Source organism: Vipera ursinii (assembly GCF_947247035.1).
Source record: "Vipera ursinii genome assembly, chromosome: 2".
NCBI classification, from domain to species: Eukaryota; Metazoa; Chordata; class Lepidosauria; order Squamata; family Viperidae; genus Vipera; species Vipera ursinii.
The window spans coordinates 287,019,643-287,035,719 of NC_139513.1; the positions used below are offsets into that span (position 1 = coordinate 287,019,643).

The 16,077-nt window shown below is 41.9% G+C and overlaps 1 protein-coding gene across 1 annotated transcript in view; it reads right to left on the minus strand.

The window, feature by feature from the left end:
• The window catches only part of SETBP1 (SET binding protein 1), a gene marked incomplete at its 3' end in the record, with an annotated part of 272,853 nt that overhangs the window by 12,427 nt on the left and 244,349 nt on the right, over positions 1-16,077 (minus strand). The gene's annotated exons all lie outside the window — the stretch shown is intronic.

Genomic DNA, 16,077 nt, shown 5'->3' on the forward strand with positions numbered 1-16,077 from the left:
GGAGGAACTATGGCCCCTTTATGACCGGTGGACTTCAACTCCCAGAATGCCTGAGCCAGCATGGGGGAACCATGGTCCCTTTATGACTGGTGGACTTCAACTCCCAAAATGCCTGAGCCAGCATGGGGGAACCATGGTCCCTTTATGACTGGTGGACTTCAACTCCCAGAATGCCTGAGCCAGCATGGAGGAACTATGGCCCCTTTATGACTGATGGACTTCAACTCCCAGAATGCCTGAGCCAGCATGGGGGAACCATGGTCCCTTTATGACTGGTGGACTTCAACTCCCAGAATTCCCCAGCCACTTGAAGATTTCTAGACTTCAACTCCCAGAATTCCCCAGCCAGCATGAAGCAGAATTCCCCAGCCACTTGAAGACTTGTGGGCTTTTAACTCCCAGAATTCCTCAGGCAGCATGGCTGGCTGAGGAATTCTGGGAGTTGAATCCCACAAGTCATAAAGTTGCCAACACTGGAGACCCCTGTTCTATGCGGACATGTAAAATGCCAGTGAGACCCAGATACTGATCGCACAAGATGGCGCTTGTTGATCCTTGTTTTTCCGGCCTGCACCTGCCACAAAAACACTAGAATAATGATGACTAAATGGGCAAATAACTTCAGATTCAGCCAAATATACAACAAAGCACCCTTACTTGCAAGTGTGCTTCTAATAATGCTGTTTCATGCTGACGAGAATCAGGATTGCTTTTTAAAATGGAAAAAAAAATAGCTTTTACTCATTTTGCCTCAGGAAGGTAATGTAAACATTGATTCACGGCCAACAACGACTGCCTCACGAGTCTATTTTTAAAAGAAAAGGAGGAAAGACTACGGTATATAATTGCTTCGTGGTTTGTTGGTGGCTTTCCATGAAGGCTTGCATGTTTACTCAGTCAAAGGCAGGAATTCAGGGGGTCCTCGACTTAAGACGACCACAATGGAGCTCCCAAATTTCTGTTGCTAAGTGAGGCATTTGTTAAACGAGTTTTGCCCCATTTTTACCACAGCTGTTAAACGAATCCCTGCCGTTGTTAAAGTTAGTAACCCGGTGGTTAGGTGAATCTGGCTTCCCCCATTGACTTTGCTGGTTGGCAGGTCGCAAAAGGGAATCACGTGACCACGGGACACTGTAACCGTCGTAAATGTGAGTCAGTTGCCAAGTGGCTGGATTTTGATCCCTTGATTATGGGGATGCTGCAAAAGTTGTAACGGTGAAAAATGGTCCTCCTTTTTCAGTGCCGTTGTAACTCTGAATGGTCACAAATGAACCGTTGTTAAGTTGAGGACTATCTGTATTGTTTTAGATCAAGATGAATGAATACTTGAGTGTAGCAAACAAGTAACGCAACTTCTTAGTACAGGGATCTGCAAGTTACGATCCTGGAACTGGTGCTTATTTCAAGGGTTCTTTTCCCATCTTAAGGCTACGACTGATTTTTCAGTAAGCTAAAAATACAGTTAGCGAGTTTAAGAATGAAGTCAGAGACAACAGTTTATGGCTGGGAGAAAATTAATTCAATAATAATAATAATTTAATTAATTATTCTATTCTATTCTATTCTATTCTATTCTATTCTATTCTATTCTATTCTATTCTATTCTATTCTATTCTATTCTATTCTATTCTATTCCGTATTTTCTATTCTTCTATTCTATTCTATTCTATTCTATTCTATTCTATTCTATTCTATTCTATTCTATTCTATTCTATTCTATTCTGTATTTTCTATTCTGTTCTATTCTATTCTATTCTATTCTATTCTATTCTATTCTATTCTATTCTATTCTATTCTATTCTATTCTATTCTATTCTATTCTATTCTATTCCATTCTGTATTTTCTATTCTGTTCTGTTCTGTTCTATTCTATTCCGTATTTTCTATTCTATTCTATTCTATTCTATTCTATTCTATTCTATTCTATTCTATTCTATTCTATTCTATTCTATTCTATTCTATTCTATTCTATGCCATATTTTCTATTCTATTCTGTTCTGTTCTGTTCTATTGCATTCCATTCTAAAATAGATGACCCAGAATCTCCATCAGCTGACACAAAATGTTAGAGCCTTGGTTTGCTCCCATCTTACATTAAAAAGGCATCTGATTTACCCTCCTTGCCTACAGGAATGACAGCAACTCTGTTCTGGATGTTGTTAGGACACTATTCCTCTTCTTTATTCTGTTTCTCCTTCTCTTTATATTTTTAAAATGTGTGCTGTGCTAAAGAAACACGCAGCTGAAACCAGGTCCACTGAACAGTCTAATAATTAAAGAAAGTCCAGTTGCCTTTTGATGGGGGCGGGGGGGGGGGGAAAGCACATTTGAGACAACTACGACCTGGATGAGTGAGAATCTCCAGACAATTTAAGCTTTATTATGGACTTCAACTCCCAGAATTCCCCAGCCAGCCAGAATTGTGGGAGTTGAAGTCCACAAGTCTTAAGAAAGTTGCCACGGTGGGAGACACCTTCAATGATGCTCACTGCCCTTGTATTTAGCATCTGTTGATCATTAGACTGAACATCCATTACATTTAAAAAAAACAAACAAAAAACCCTGTATAAAAAGTAACAGCTGTAAACCTCTGATCCAGGTGGATTAAAAAAAAAACAACACACCTGCAAATCCACCCATCCAAACCCTAACGTCTTCCTTCCTTGCAAGACATCCCTAACAAGTAGGCTGGCTTGGTCGCTCAACTGCGAGACACGGGTGAAACGGGCACAGCGGAGCCTGCATTTTCTGCGTCGCATGAGAAAAGCACATCTTCCTTCCCCTGTCCTGACCACTTTCTACAGAGGGACGATCGAGAGCATCCTGTCGTATGGCTTCACAGTCTGGTTTGGAAGCATCCCTGCTTCGTACAGGAAGGCAGTGCAGAGAGTGGTGAGGACGGCAGAAAAGATCATTGGCAGTTCCCTCCCTCCCATCCAGGACACAGCACAGAAGCGTTGCTTGAGCTGGGTCCACAAGATTGTCTGGTACACTACACACCCTCTCCACGACCTGTTTTCCTTGTTCCCTTCTGGGAGGAGGGGGGCTTCGTGGTATCCGAAGCAGAACATCCAGATTCAACCATCGTTTCATTCCATACAGCAATAACCTTGTGAACTCTCAAGCTTCCTCCTTCCGTTATGTATTCAAGATGGACAGTGATTAATATTTATTTGTTATGTATATGTAGGGTGTGGGTGTATACATATGTTTTATATAGTATATTTAAATGTGTGTACACTTTGAGAGCAAACAACTAAATTTCATTTTTAATATGTGCCATTGTGCCCACAGTAAAAAATGACAATAAAGGTTATCTATCTATCTATCTATCCATCCTTTTCCATCTATATATCTCATCTGTTTGTCTGCCTGCCTATCTATCTGTCCGTCAATCCATCCATCCATCATCTACCTACCGTATCTGTGCCTATTTCCATCTGTCCATTTCCATCTCTCTCTCTCATCTGCCTGTTTGCCTGCCTGCCTGTCTATCTCTCTCTCTCTCTCTCTCTCCCATATCTATTTCCATCTCTATCATCTCTCTCCCTCTGCTATCTATCTATCTATCTATCTATCTATCTATCTATCTATCTATCATCTATCTATCTATCTATCTATCTATCTATCTATCTATCTATCTATCTAACTAACTAACTAACTATCTTTGTTTAGGGCTCTGCGTAAAATCTGCTTTGCCATCTCAAGAGGCGGCCATCCCTTCCTCCAAAGGAATCCTTTTGCAAGCCAGTTTTCATCCCCTGGCAATCCTCTCTTACCTGCAACTCCGCGTTTGCATTTAGGCAACTCTGATTTATGGATTCCTGCTTGCGGGATTGCAGAAGCCGACTTCCTGGTTGCCATGGTTACTCAGATCTTTGCTTCAAGGCTCAAAATCCTCCCGACAGCAAAATTGGCAGCAGGCCCGACCATCTAACCACCCGATTTTTTTATTTTATTGACGGTCCTAGATTGCTTCAAAGGTCAAACACCAAAGAGGTTCTCCCCCCTCCTGGGGGGGGGGGTTAGTCAATATTTTCAATATTTTGATTGGGCTCCCTCCGAAGAAATAGCCGAGGGGAGGGGGACCAGGACATGTGCCCTGGGCTGCAACCTCTAGAGCTTAGCAAGGTCACCCCGAGCTCGAAGAAACACCGTCCTTCCCGGCGAGCTGTTACAAATTTGACAAGCAACTTCAAAGACCTTCTTCGCCCACCCCTCGATGCATCATTAGTCTCCACGGGACCACTGGAATTGTGCCTTGAGAAACCACTTTGTTTTCTAATTTACTTTGGCCCTGGTTAGGAAGCTAGGCCGGTGCCATTTTAAGTGCTGGGACCACAGATGGTGGCAGGTGAAGCATTCATCAAAGGAGAAGAGATGACATGGAAGGAAGGCAAGCTGGCAGCAGGAAATGCCACCCTGGGGCGAAATTAACCCTTTTCCTAGGTTTCAAATGAGGGGGGGGGGGGGAAATCATGTAGTTGTAGCTTGCAGGAGCTACAGTTTTCATTTAAAAAAGGTAAAGGTTCCCCTGCACATGCGTGCTAGTCGTTTCCGACTCTAGGGGCCGGTGCTCATCTCCGTTTCAAAGCCGAAGAGCCAGCGCTTGTCCGAGGACGTCTCCGTGGTCACGTGGCCGGCATGACTAGACGCCAAAGGCGCACGGAACGCTGTTACCTTCCCACCGTAGTGGTCCCTATTTTTCTACTTGCATTTTGACGTGCTTTCGAACTGCTAGGTTGGCAGAAGCTGGGACGAGTAACAGGCGCTCACTCTGTTACGCGGCACTTGGGATTCGACCCACCAAACTGCCAACCTTCTGATCGACAAGCTCAGCGTCCTAACCCACTGAGCCACCGCATTTTCATTTAGGAGGACTCAAAGAGCCGCTGAATAAACAACAACAACAACAAACTTGGAAGGGACCTTGGAGGTCATCTAGTCCAACCCCCTGCTGAGGCAGGAAACGCTATACCATTTTAGACAAATCGCTGTCGGACAAATGGCCTATGATTCATCTATCCTGGTGGAGGATGGAACAAATTATATTCCTTGCAGTCATCTGGTCGTTAGCATTCGTTCTGAGAATTGTGGACCCGTTGAGAGCCACTCTTTCCGATTCTGAGAAAGACTACAGTATAGAGTAGAGTAGAGTAGGACAGAACAGAAAAATGAAGAAAAGAATAGAGAAATGAAGAATAGAATAGAGAAATGAAAAATAGAACAGAACAGAATAGAAAAGAAATAGAGAAATGTAGAATAGAATAGAGTAGAACAGAACAGAACAGAATAGAATAGAATAAAGAAAATATGGAATGGAATGGAATAGAAAATATGGAACGGAACGGAATAAAATAGAAAATATGGAACGGAATGGAATGGCGATACTGCAACAGTTCAGTTCAAATGGTCGCTAAATGAATGAATGGTGTTAAGTTGAGGATCCGCTGTATCCTTCAGGACAGAGGCTCCAAACTGGAACCTAAAAATTATCCTTGATCATAAACTGAAAACCTCCGAAAGAATCCATGGCGGCTTCTTGTATATTGATTTTCAGCCCACTTCTCTGGCAAGGTCTGCTTTGAGGGGCGGGCAACTCATACTAATCAAAGGCAGGGTGTTGACAAGTGGTGAATGGAAAGCGCAGACAGATATTCCATGTAAAGAGCACCGGAAGCCCACATTTTCTGCCCTGTAAACCGATTCTGGAATGCAACAGATGTGGATCAAAACACCGTCAACGCACTTTGGGCTTGTATGCCTGTCTTCGCCAGCGGGAAACTTTTGGCTGAGGAGGGACTTTCCAAAAAGGTTCCGTCAAATCTGTTAGCTGGAAATGAAAAACTCCTGGAAGGCAGCAGAGGTCCAGTCGGAAGCAGGGAGGCTTCTCTCTGATCGGGCGAAGTGCTATTACCGCTTTACAAAGCCCTAGTAAGACCACACCTGGAATACGACAGCTGGTTTTGGTCACCATATCACAAAAGAGATGTTTGAGAGCTTGGAAAAAGTGCAGAGAAGAGCAACTAAGACAATCCAAGGCCTGGAGACCAAAACACACGAAGAACGGCTGCAGGACTTGGGTCTGGCTAGCTAGTCTAAAGAAAAGAAGAAATAGGGGAGAGATGATAGCAGTGTTCCAATATTTGAGGGGCTGCCACAAGGAAGAGGGGGGTCAAGTTATTCTCCAAAGCACCAGAGGGAAGGACAAGAAACAATGCTTGGAAACTGATCAAGGAGAGAAGCAACCTGGAATTAAGGAGAAACTTCCTGACAGTGGAACAGCTTGCCACCAGAAATTGTGGGCGCTCCATCACTGGAGATTTTTAAGAAGAGACTAGACATTCATCTGAGATGGTATAGGTTCTCCTGCTTGAGCAAGTGGCTGGACTAGAAGACCTCCAAGATCCCATTCTATTCTATTCTATTCTATTCTATTCTACTCTACTCTACTCTACTCTACTCTACTCTACTCTATTCTATTCCTTTTCATATTTTCTATTCTATTCTATTCTGTTCTGTTCTGTTCTATTCTATTCTATTCCATTCCTTTTCATATTTTCTATTCTATTCTATTCTATTCTATTCTATTCTATTCTATTCTATTCTATTCTATTCTATTCTATTCTATTCTATTCTATTCTATTAAGAAAACAGCAGTTGAGTGCTTGAATGACTACAGACCTGTTGCATTAATGTCTGTAGTGATGAAATGCTTCGAAAGACCGGTTCTCCAACATCTTAGGACATGCCTCCCACCGGACTTCGACAAACATCAATTTGCCTACAGAAGGAACAGAACAACTTACTTCTTGGTATGCTAAAAAAAATAAATAAATGGGGGAAACAGCATCGCCGCCAGATGGATTTGTAATTGGCTGACATACTGTACTCAACGAGTAGTCCTTGATGGAACTACATCTACACGGAAGGAAGGAAGCAGTGGGGTGCCACAAGGTTCTGTCCTAGGCCCAGTATTTTTCAACGTCTTCATAAATGACTTAGATGAGGCTATAGAGGGGGAACACACCAAATTTGCAAACAACACAAAGTTTGCAGGAACAGCCAACACACCAGAAGATAGGCTCAAGATCCAGATGGATCTTGACAGACTTGGAACACTGGGCCCTATCCAACACAATGAAATTCCATGTACGGAAAAGTACAATCTTACACTTAGGCAAAAAAACAAACAACCCCCCCACACACAAATGTACAGATTAGGTGAAACTTGGCTCAATAACAGAAACTGCCTGAGGGATCTCGGAATCCTAGTGGACAATCACTTAAAAATGAGCCAGCAGTGTGTGGCTAGCCACCAAAAAAGCCAACGCGATCCTAAGTTGCATTAACGGAGAGACAGAATGAAGATCACGTGCAGTGTTAGTACACCCTTATAAAGCCTTTGTAAGACTACACTTAAAATACTGCATCGAGTTTTTGGTCATCCTATTATAAAAAAGATGTTGAGACTCTAGAAAGAATGCAGAGAAGAGCACCAACGATGATTAGGGGGCTGGAGGCTAAAAACATGCCAAGAACCGTTGCAGGAATTGAGTATGTCTAGTTTAATGAAAGGAAGGACTTGGGGAGACAGGATAGCAGTCTTCCAATATTTGAGGGGTGCCACAAAGAAGAGGGGGTCAAGCTATTCTCCAAAGCACCTGAAGGCAAGACAAGAAGCAACAGATGGTAACTCATCAAGGAAAGGAAGATGTGCATGCAACACACACACACACACACACACACACACACACACTCTCTCTCTCTCTCACTCAAAACTAGTTAATCTTTGACCAAACCATTGTGGCTTGAGTTTTTTTAACCACAACCTGCAGCCACCCTTAGTTCTACAACTGCTATGAACTCTTTACCATGTCACAGCTACAATGGGCAGCCCTTGCATTTCCAAATAACGCACAGGTAGTCCTTAACATATGACTGGTCGTTTCAAAATTACGACGGGTCTACCACGGGGTTCTTTATAACCCAGATTCCAAGTTCCAATGGGCCAGGCCCCACCCCCTGCGGTCACATGACTGGTCGGCAACATGGCGGTGTTTACAACCTCCCCAAACCACATTTTATGATGGTTTTGCTGAAAACTTACATGTCTGGGTTTAGGCAAAGCTGCGTCCCTTGATTGGTCAGTTTAATCGACCATGGTGTTTTTGCTTGACACCCATTGCAAAAAAAAAAAAAAAAAAAGGTTATAAAATCATATCTGTCACATTTTATGACTGTCATGACTTATGAGCATGATGGGCAGGCTCTATTGTGGTCCTAAGTTGAGGACAATGGATGGAATAGATGGAAACTAATCAAGGAGAGAAGCAACCTAGAACTAAGGAGAAGTTTCCTGACAATGAAAACAATTAACCAGTGGAACAACCTGCCTCCAGAAGTTGTGAATGCTCCAACACTGGAGGCTTTTAAGAAGAGACTGGACAACCATTTGTCTGGAATGGTATATGATCTCCCACTTGGAGGTTGAACTAGAAGACCTCCAAGGTCCCTTCCAATGCTGTTATTCTGTCGAATATTTACAACTGGTGTCTTCCTGTTTTCATCTAAAAAAACCTACAATTGGGATTCAGTCACTGAATAAGTTGATGGTCCTTTAACACAACTTTTTCTGAAGAAAATCTTTGGCCATTTCTTTGTTTCCAAACTGAACTGATTTTTCCCCCCCTGCCAACTGGTGCCTTATTCTCTCCCGAGCAATCTCTTGCTTTTTAATTCTGCTACGCCGTTCATTTGCAGCACAATACACCTCAAAACATTAGCTGGGTCAGGTTATTTGCATTTTGATTACTATCTTGAATAAAGAGCAAGGAAGAAGTATGATATCCTGGAAACCTTCTTTTGAAAAGAGGAGATGAGGTTAGGGTTGCCCATAAACGGATCACTTAGGCCTTTCTTTGTAACCCAAAGGAGAGGCTGGAATTAGTATTCTACAAATATAACAAGGAGAAATAATTCTTCTTCTTCTTAAGGCAAGGCTTATTCAGCTTCCATGACAATTTTAAATTAAGTTCTAAAATATAGATAGCACAACCATTACATTTCACGTTCCTGTAAATACCGCAGCATCCCTCACCTGCCAAGGAAAACTAATAAGAACTCCTGAGCTTTAAGAATGAATTTGTCTCTGAAGCATGGGGTAGTTTTCCAATGGCATTAACATTTGCTTAAAGAAATCATGGTTTTGTAAAATAAATCACTAAGGTGAGTACAAGAATACATGACTGTAAGCATAAAGTGATGGCTTGCTTTGCTCGCTTACATATCTGGATTGTAAAATTTGACTGATCGCTAGATGGCAGCAAAGAGTCAGTTTTCTGGATGACTACTGCCATCTACTGTCTCTCTGGATGTCTACAACGCAGATATCCTAAATTTACAAGGACAAGGGTTGGATTCCTACACCTTGCTAAGACAAATGCAAACAAACAGAACTAGTTTAGCATGATGTGAAAACTTCCCAGATGCCTTGGTTATTACTCACTGTCTTTCGAAGAACAAGATACGAAAAAAGTAACGGAAAATTGGCTTCTCTCTCCCTGTATTAAGTGGTAATGAATTATTTTAGATGAGTTTTTCCCAGTGTGATCTGACAGGATAGTTTATATTTTTGTTATTGATTGTATTATTTTTGAGATATGATCACTCTGAAGTGCCATATGAGATAGCTAGATAGAAATTGCTAGACAGACAGGGAGTGGAAAGTTGGATGAATACTGATAAAGATAGGAAGATGGATAAACAGGCAGAGTTGAATAGATCGATAGATCGATAGATAGATAGACAGATGATAGAGATAAATATTGTAGAAAGAAAGAGATACTGCAGATATAGGAAGATAGATGATAGAGATAAATAATATAGAAAGACAGATACTGCAGATATATGGATAGATTAGATAGATAGATAGATAGATAGATAGATAGATAGATAGATAGATAGATAGATAGATAGATAAGACAGACAGACAGACAGGCAGGCAGACAGATAGATATAGATATAGATAGACAGACAGACATGATAAATACTATAGAAAGAGAGATACTACAGATATAGGGATAGATAGATAAGACAGAGAGACAGACAGACAGGCAGGCAGGCAGGCAGATAGATAGATATAGATAGATATAGATAGACAGACAGACATGATAAATACTATAGAAAGAGAGATACTACAGATATAGGAATAGATAGATAGACAGACAGACAGACAGACAGACAGATATAGATATATAGATAGACAGACAGATGATAAATACTATAGAAAGATAGATACTGCAAATATAGGAAGAGATAGACAGACAGACAGACAGAGTTTTGTTTATGGTTTCTAAAGCTTTAAATAACTGGGGATCAAATACCATTTTCCAATTTTGCACAATCTTTGAGTTGGGCAGCCACACAAATGTTCCATATCAGTAAACATGAATCAGCTGGGTCTCCCTTTTGTGGAGACCTTGAATGCCCGAGGCTCATAAAATTGGCAAGGCTTTCTTCCAGACCTCTTCCAAGTTAAATTAATTTGATTTTTTTTTATTGGTTCCTTTCAGTCTTCTGCCATGCATCTTAAATAAATGCAATGCGATTTATAAGGTCCCAATTTTACAGAGCTGTGGTCCTTCAGAATCATGCCTGTTTCTTTTTCTACCTTTACTATCAGCTCTGAGGGGTTTTTTACTCAGCAGTGATGAGGTGAAGCAAATTTAAATAAGCCGTGTACATATGAAGAAAGGGCAGTAACTCAACAGTAATTCTGGGGCTCTTTTGATTTATGCACATCCTGTTAGAACTGTGAGCAATGACCACCTCAGTGAGGGAAACCACCTATCTACAACAGGGGTCTTCAAACCTGGCCCTTTTATGACTTGTGGACTTCCACTCCCAGAATTCCTCAGCCAGGGATGCTGGCTGAGGATTTCTGGGAGTTGAAGTCCCCAAATCATAAAAGGGCTGAGTCTGAAGACCCCTGGCCTGGATCCAAGCCCGCAGTTTCATCAAAATGGCCGACTGAGGAATTCTGCGAGTGGAAGTCCCCAAGTCATAAAAGGGCCACATTTGAAGACCCCTGGTCTGCATCCAAGCCTGCAGTTTCAACAAAATGGCCAACTGAGGAATTCTGGGAGTTGAAGTCCCCAAGTCATAAAAGGGCCACATTTGAAGACCCCTGGTCTGCATGCAAGCCTGCAGTTTCAACAAAATGGTTGACTGAGGAATTCTGGGACTTGAAGTCCACCAGTCATAAAAGGGCCAAGTTTGAAGACCCCTGGTCTACAAATAGACCTTGACTTACGAGTGGCTGCTTAGCAACCGTCTGAAGTTCTGACAGACTAACCTAGAATGTTCTAGATCTGACCACTACTAATGCAATGTCACCAAACCTCAAGCACTCGAGATTCATTATTGCTGTTTGCAGCATTCCACACTTGTGACTCACAACTGTGTGGCTGAAAAATAGCCTTTACTTCTGGTTTCGGGCAAAGACATGCCCGTAGCGAAGTGAGGATTCGCTTAAAGGCTAACTCGCTTTACAACCAGTGCCACAAAAAAAGGTAACACAATCAGGTCACTTCACAGGTGACCTGATTTATCACTTACGACTTATGGTTGTAAGTCGAGGACTACCTGGTATGTATTAACTCTGCAATGGCCTCCAGCGAAACCACAGTCACTCCCCTCACTGAACGCTGCTCTGACACACACACACACACACACACCACACCAGGATGCCATCATGCACATGCCGTTCCCCTCTGCCTCCAGTGTTCATGCACCCACACAGGAATTAATAAGCCAAAGTAATATGAAAATATGCTTTTCTAATGAAGGTTGCAATGTTTTTCCCTCCTTTCCTTTCCTTTCTTCCTCTCTCCCTCCCTCCCTTTTCCTTCCTTCCTCCATCCATCCCTCTCCATATTCCTTTCCCTTCCATTTCCCTTTCTTTTATCTTTCTTTTCTTGTTTCCCTTCCCTTCCATTTCCCCTTCTTTTATCTTTCCTTTCTCCTTTTTGCTTTCCTTTCCTTTCCCTTCCCTTCCATTTCCTTCTTTTATCTTTCCTTTCTCCTTTTTGCTTTCTTCTTTCCTCCCCTTTTCATTCCTTCCTTCCCCTCTACTTCCCCTTCCTCTCTTCTCCCCTTTTCCTTCCTTCCTTCCTTCCTTCCTTCCTTCCTTCCTTCCTTCCTTCCTTCCTTCCTTCCTTCCTTCCCGTCCCGTCCCATCCCATCCCCTTTTCTTTTTTTCATCCAAGTATATAGGAGGTTGAAGTCCATATTTGTTTTCTGGAGTTAAAAAATTACATTAGTTTCATGAAAATCAGCTACATTTCTCTTGCTCTCACAATATCCTTATGGAAACCTTCTCTTCTTAAAATAGGGGAAGGAGGGAGGAGAGAAAGAGAGGGAAAGAAAGAGAGAGAGAGCAGAAGAGGGAGAAAGAGATAGATAGGTAGGTAGGTAGATAGATGGATGGATGGACAGACAGACAGAGAAAGAGAGAGAGAGACAGAGAGAGACAAAGAGAGAAGAGGGAGGACCAGCGGGATAGAACACAAAATCCATCATTAGCCCCCATCTTTCTCGCCACCCCAAAGTCCCCAACGAAGAGTGATAGCCTGGAGACATCTCTTAGGGATCGGAGCAAGGGAAGAGAAACAGATGGACTCCCCAGCTAATGAACCCCAAGTGATAATTCCTGCAGGATGATCTATTCCAGAATGTCCTCCGGCTTCTCAGACAGACTCTCTTCATGCCCCACACTAATAAAGCCGAACATCACAATCAGATTAGGAGACAAGTCAGTTTCTCAAAGACGCAGCAGGCAAAAGAGGTAGCACAGGAAGGGCAGATGTGCCGCGCCCCACCACCGGGTTTGCCTGCCAAAACCGCGCAACAGCCATGGTCACCCACACCTCCCGCTCTCTTTCTGACGTTTTGGGGCAAATCCGCATGACCGATGCATAACCCGTTTTCTTGCTGGCCGGAATGGAATGCCACGGCCTAAAAAAGTCATAACTGTCTCGCTTAGCGACAGAAATCTTGCGCCCAATTGTGGTCGTAAGATGAATAGACTGCCTGTACATCCAGGCTCAGTGTGCCATGCAAATTCAACAATTTGGGAGCAACAAAACTTCCTCAAGCTGATGCCCCTTAGCCACGTTGAAACAACAAGATCCAGAATTCCTGGGCACAATACAGAATTAGAAAAAATTGGCAAAATCTTTGGGAGATAAATTGCAAACTGACAATGGCAACTACTTATAAAGAAAATTGATATAAAATGTTTTATAGATGGCACTTAACCACCTGCGAGATTAGAAAAAAAATGTTTAAATAACGTGCCTAGTAACTGTTGGAAGTGCAATCAAAAACCAGGCACGTACTATCATCTTTGGTGGAGGTGCCCTAAAGCAAAATAAAATAAAATAAAATAAAATAAAATAAAATAAATAAAATAAAATAAAATAAAATAATAATAATAAATAATAATAAATAATAATAATAATAATATAATTAAAAATGGACAAAAATACATATTTGGCTAAAAAAGATGTTAAGAAAACATGGAGATTTTAAACCAGAACTATTTTTTTTAATTAGGTGTGTTATCAGGAAAATATGATAAAGAAAGTGTATATTTAATGTTGCATGTACTAAGGGCAGCAAGAATTGCATTTGCTCAGTACTGGGAAAATGAAGAAACACCATCTGAAGAAGAGATGATCAAGAAAATGCTGGAATGCGCAGAAATGGATAGACTTATGCTGAAGATTAAAGTAAAAAAAAAAAGACACAGAATATTTTCAAATATGGGCTGTATTTTATCAATGGCTGGAAAAAGGGGGTAGAGATTAGGAATTGAATGTGTTTTATTAAGTAAAACAAATGGACCAGACAACGCATCATTTACCAAGCACTTATGAATTGTAAATGTAGAAATCTATCTATCTATCTATCTATCTATCTATCTATCTATCTATCCATATATCTATCATCCATCCATTATCTATCTATCTATCTATCTATCTATCTATCTATCTATCTATCTATCCATATATCTATCATCCATCCATTATCTATCTATCTATCTATCTATCTATCTATCTATCTATCTATCTATCCATCCATCCATACAGAATTCCTAACCAGCATGAAAAACACAGTCCCAAAGCACCCGGAGGATGGAAAGGAAGGATTGCTTTATTTTTTCCTGTAGAATTTGTTGCTGTAGCAAACTTGATGTCCATATTAAACTCTCCCTAGGACACTTTAAGGCTCAATTTGGGCCATTTTGGCTGTTTACGATACCTATAATATGAAATGGCATCCTTTATGCCTCACGGCCATCAAACTCCTGTCTTCTTCCTGAGGCCACACGATTCCTGGCATTTCTTAGAACGATAAAGGGCGGGGGGAAAAAAGAAGAGGTCCACTCAGTCTTATTAGTCCTGGAATAAATGTAACTCTACCCCTGTTGTCTCATCTCTAAGCCGGCGGAGAAACGAGCATGGCGTTACGTTTTATGTCTTCATCGCTGTGTGTAGCAGAAGGCTGGGATCGCTGCTGTGGGAATGCTGGTGCTTGCATTCGTTTTCATTTCGCTTGCTTTTTTCTTCGCTGCTGTCTTAACGGGAAAAAACCCAAAACAAAACATATTCCCGGCCTTGCCAAACCATTCGATTACTGTATTTAACTGGAACGGTCTCCGTAGGTTTATCTCCGTCGTGCTGCGCTCTCTCAGCAGGGGGCGCTGCTGAGACCGGGGTTGTGGGTTAATACACGTGTGTAGGCATTTCATCCAGGTTAATCTGGTCGCCAGATGTGCCTAACTTCATCTGCTTTATTCAGGGCCTCCCGACTTTGGGCCAGGAGACGGTGAGTTCTGGTCCCACCTTAGGATGAAAGGCGGCCGGGTGACTTTGGGTCAATCACCAGGAGACGGCGAGTTCTAGTCCCGCCTTAGGCATGAAAGCCAGCTGGGTGACTTTGGGCCAATCACTAGGAGACTGTGAGTTCTAGTCCTGCCTTAGGCAGAAGGCCAGCTGGGTGAATTTGGGTCAATCACCAGGGGACGGCGAGTTCTAGTCCCTCTTTGGGCACAAAGGCAGCCAGATGACTTTGAGCCAGTCACTCTCTGTCAGCCCTAGATAGGAGGCAATGGCAAACCACTTCTGCAAAACCTTTGGAAAAAAAAACTCTGGAGGGATGTGCAGTTCACATAGACATGAACAAATGGGGGGGGGGGGAAAGAGGAGAAAATATGATTTCTTTAGGAGGCTACTCTAAGGACCTTTTCCCACAGGCAATTGGGTCTGAATTTAATGTTTGCTCTTCCTACCTGTGTACAAGAAAAAAAAAGAAAGAAAGAAAGAAAGAAAGAAAGAAAGAAAGAAAGAAAGAAAGAAAGAAAGAAACCACAGAGCTGCTTCAATGTGTTGTCTAACAGTTGGCCTATATGTACCTTGCCATTGGTTCATTTAACTTATCAGAGAGACATTAAGACAGAAGTAATAATAATAATAATAATAATAATAATAATAATAATAATAATAATAGTAATAGTAATGATGATGATGTTGCTGGCAGCAACCCGTGTCAACCATTAGTTCCAGTCAATTGTGTTCAGAGTGTTCAGTTGACTGAGTTTCATGTTTTATGAATAAAAATTTTATAATGATGATGATGATGATGATAAAAGACAGCCTAAGCTCATGCATCTGACCTCTTCACTGTTATTGGACAAGGCCATCCTGAGAAAACCTGGACTTTATGGACAATGCAGAAGTGATTTGTTCTGGGGGCGGCATCAAAAAAGAGATGAGAAAGAAAGAGTACAGAGAAGAGCAACAAAGATGAAGGCTAAAACATATCAAGAACGGTTGCTGGAATTGGGTATGTCTAGTTTAGTGGAGAGAAGGACGAGATGTGACAGGATAGCAGTCTTCCAGTATCTCAGGGGCTGCCCCAAAGAAGAGGGAGTCAAGCTATTCTCCAAAGCGCCTGAAGGCAGGACAAGAAGCAACGGATGGAAACCAATCAAGGAGAGAAGCAACCTAAAAT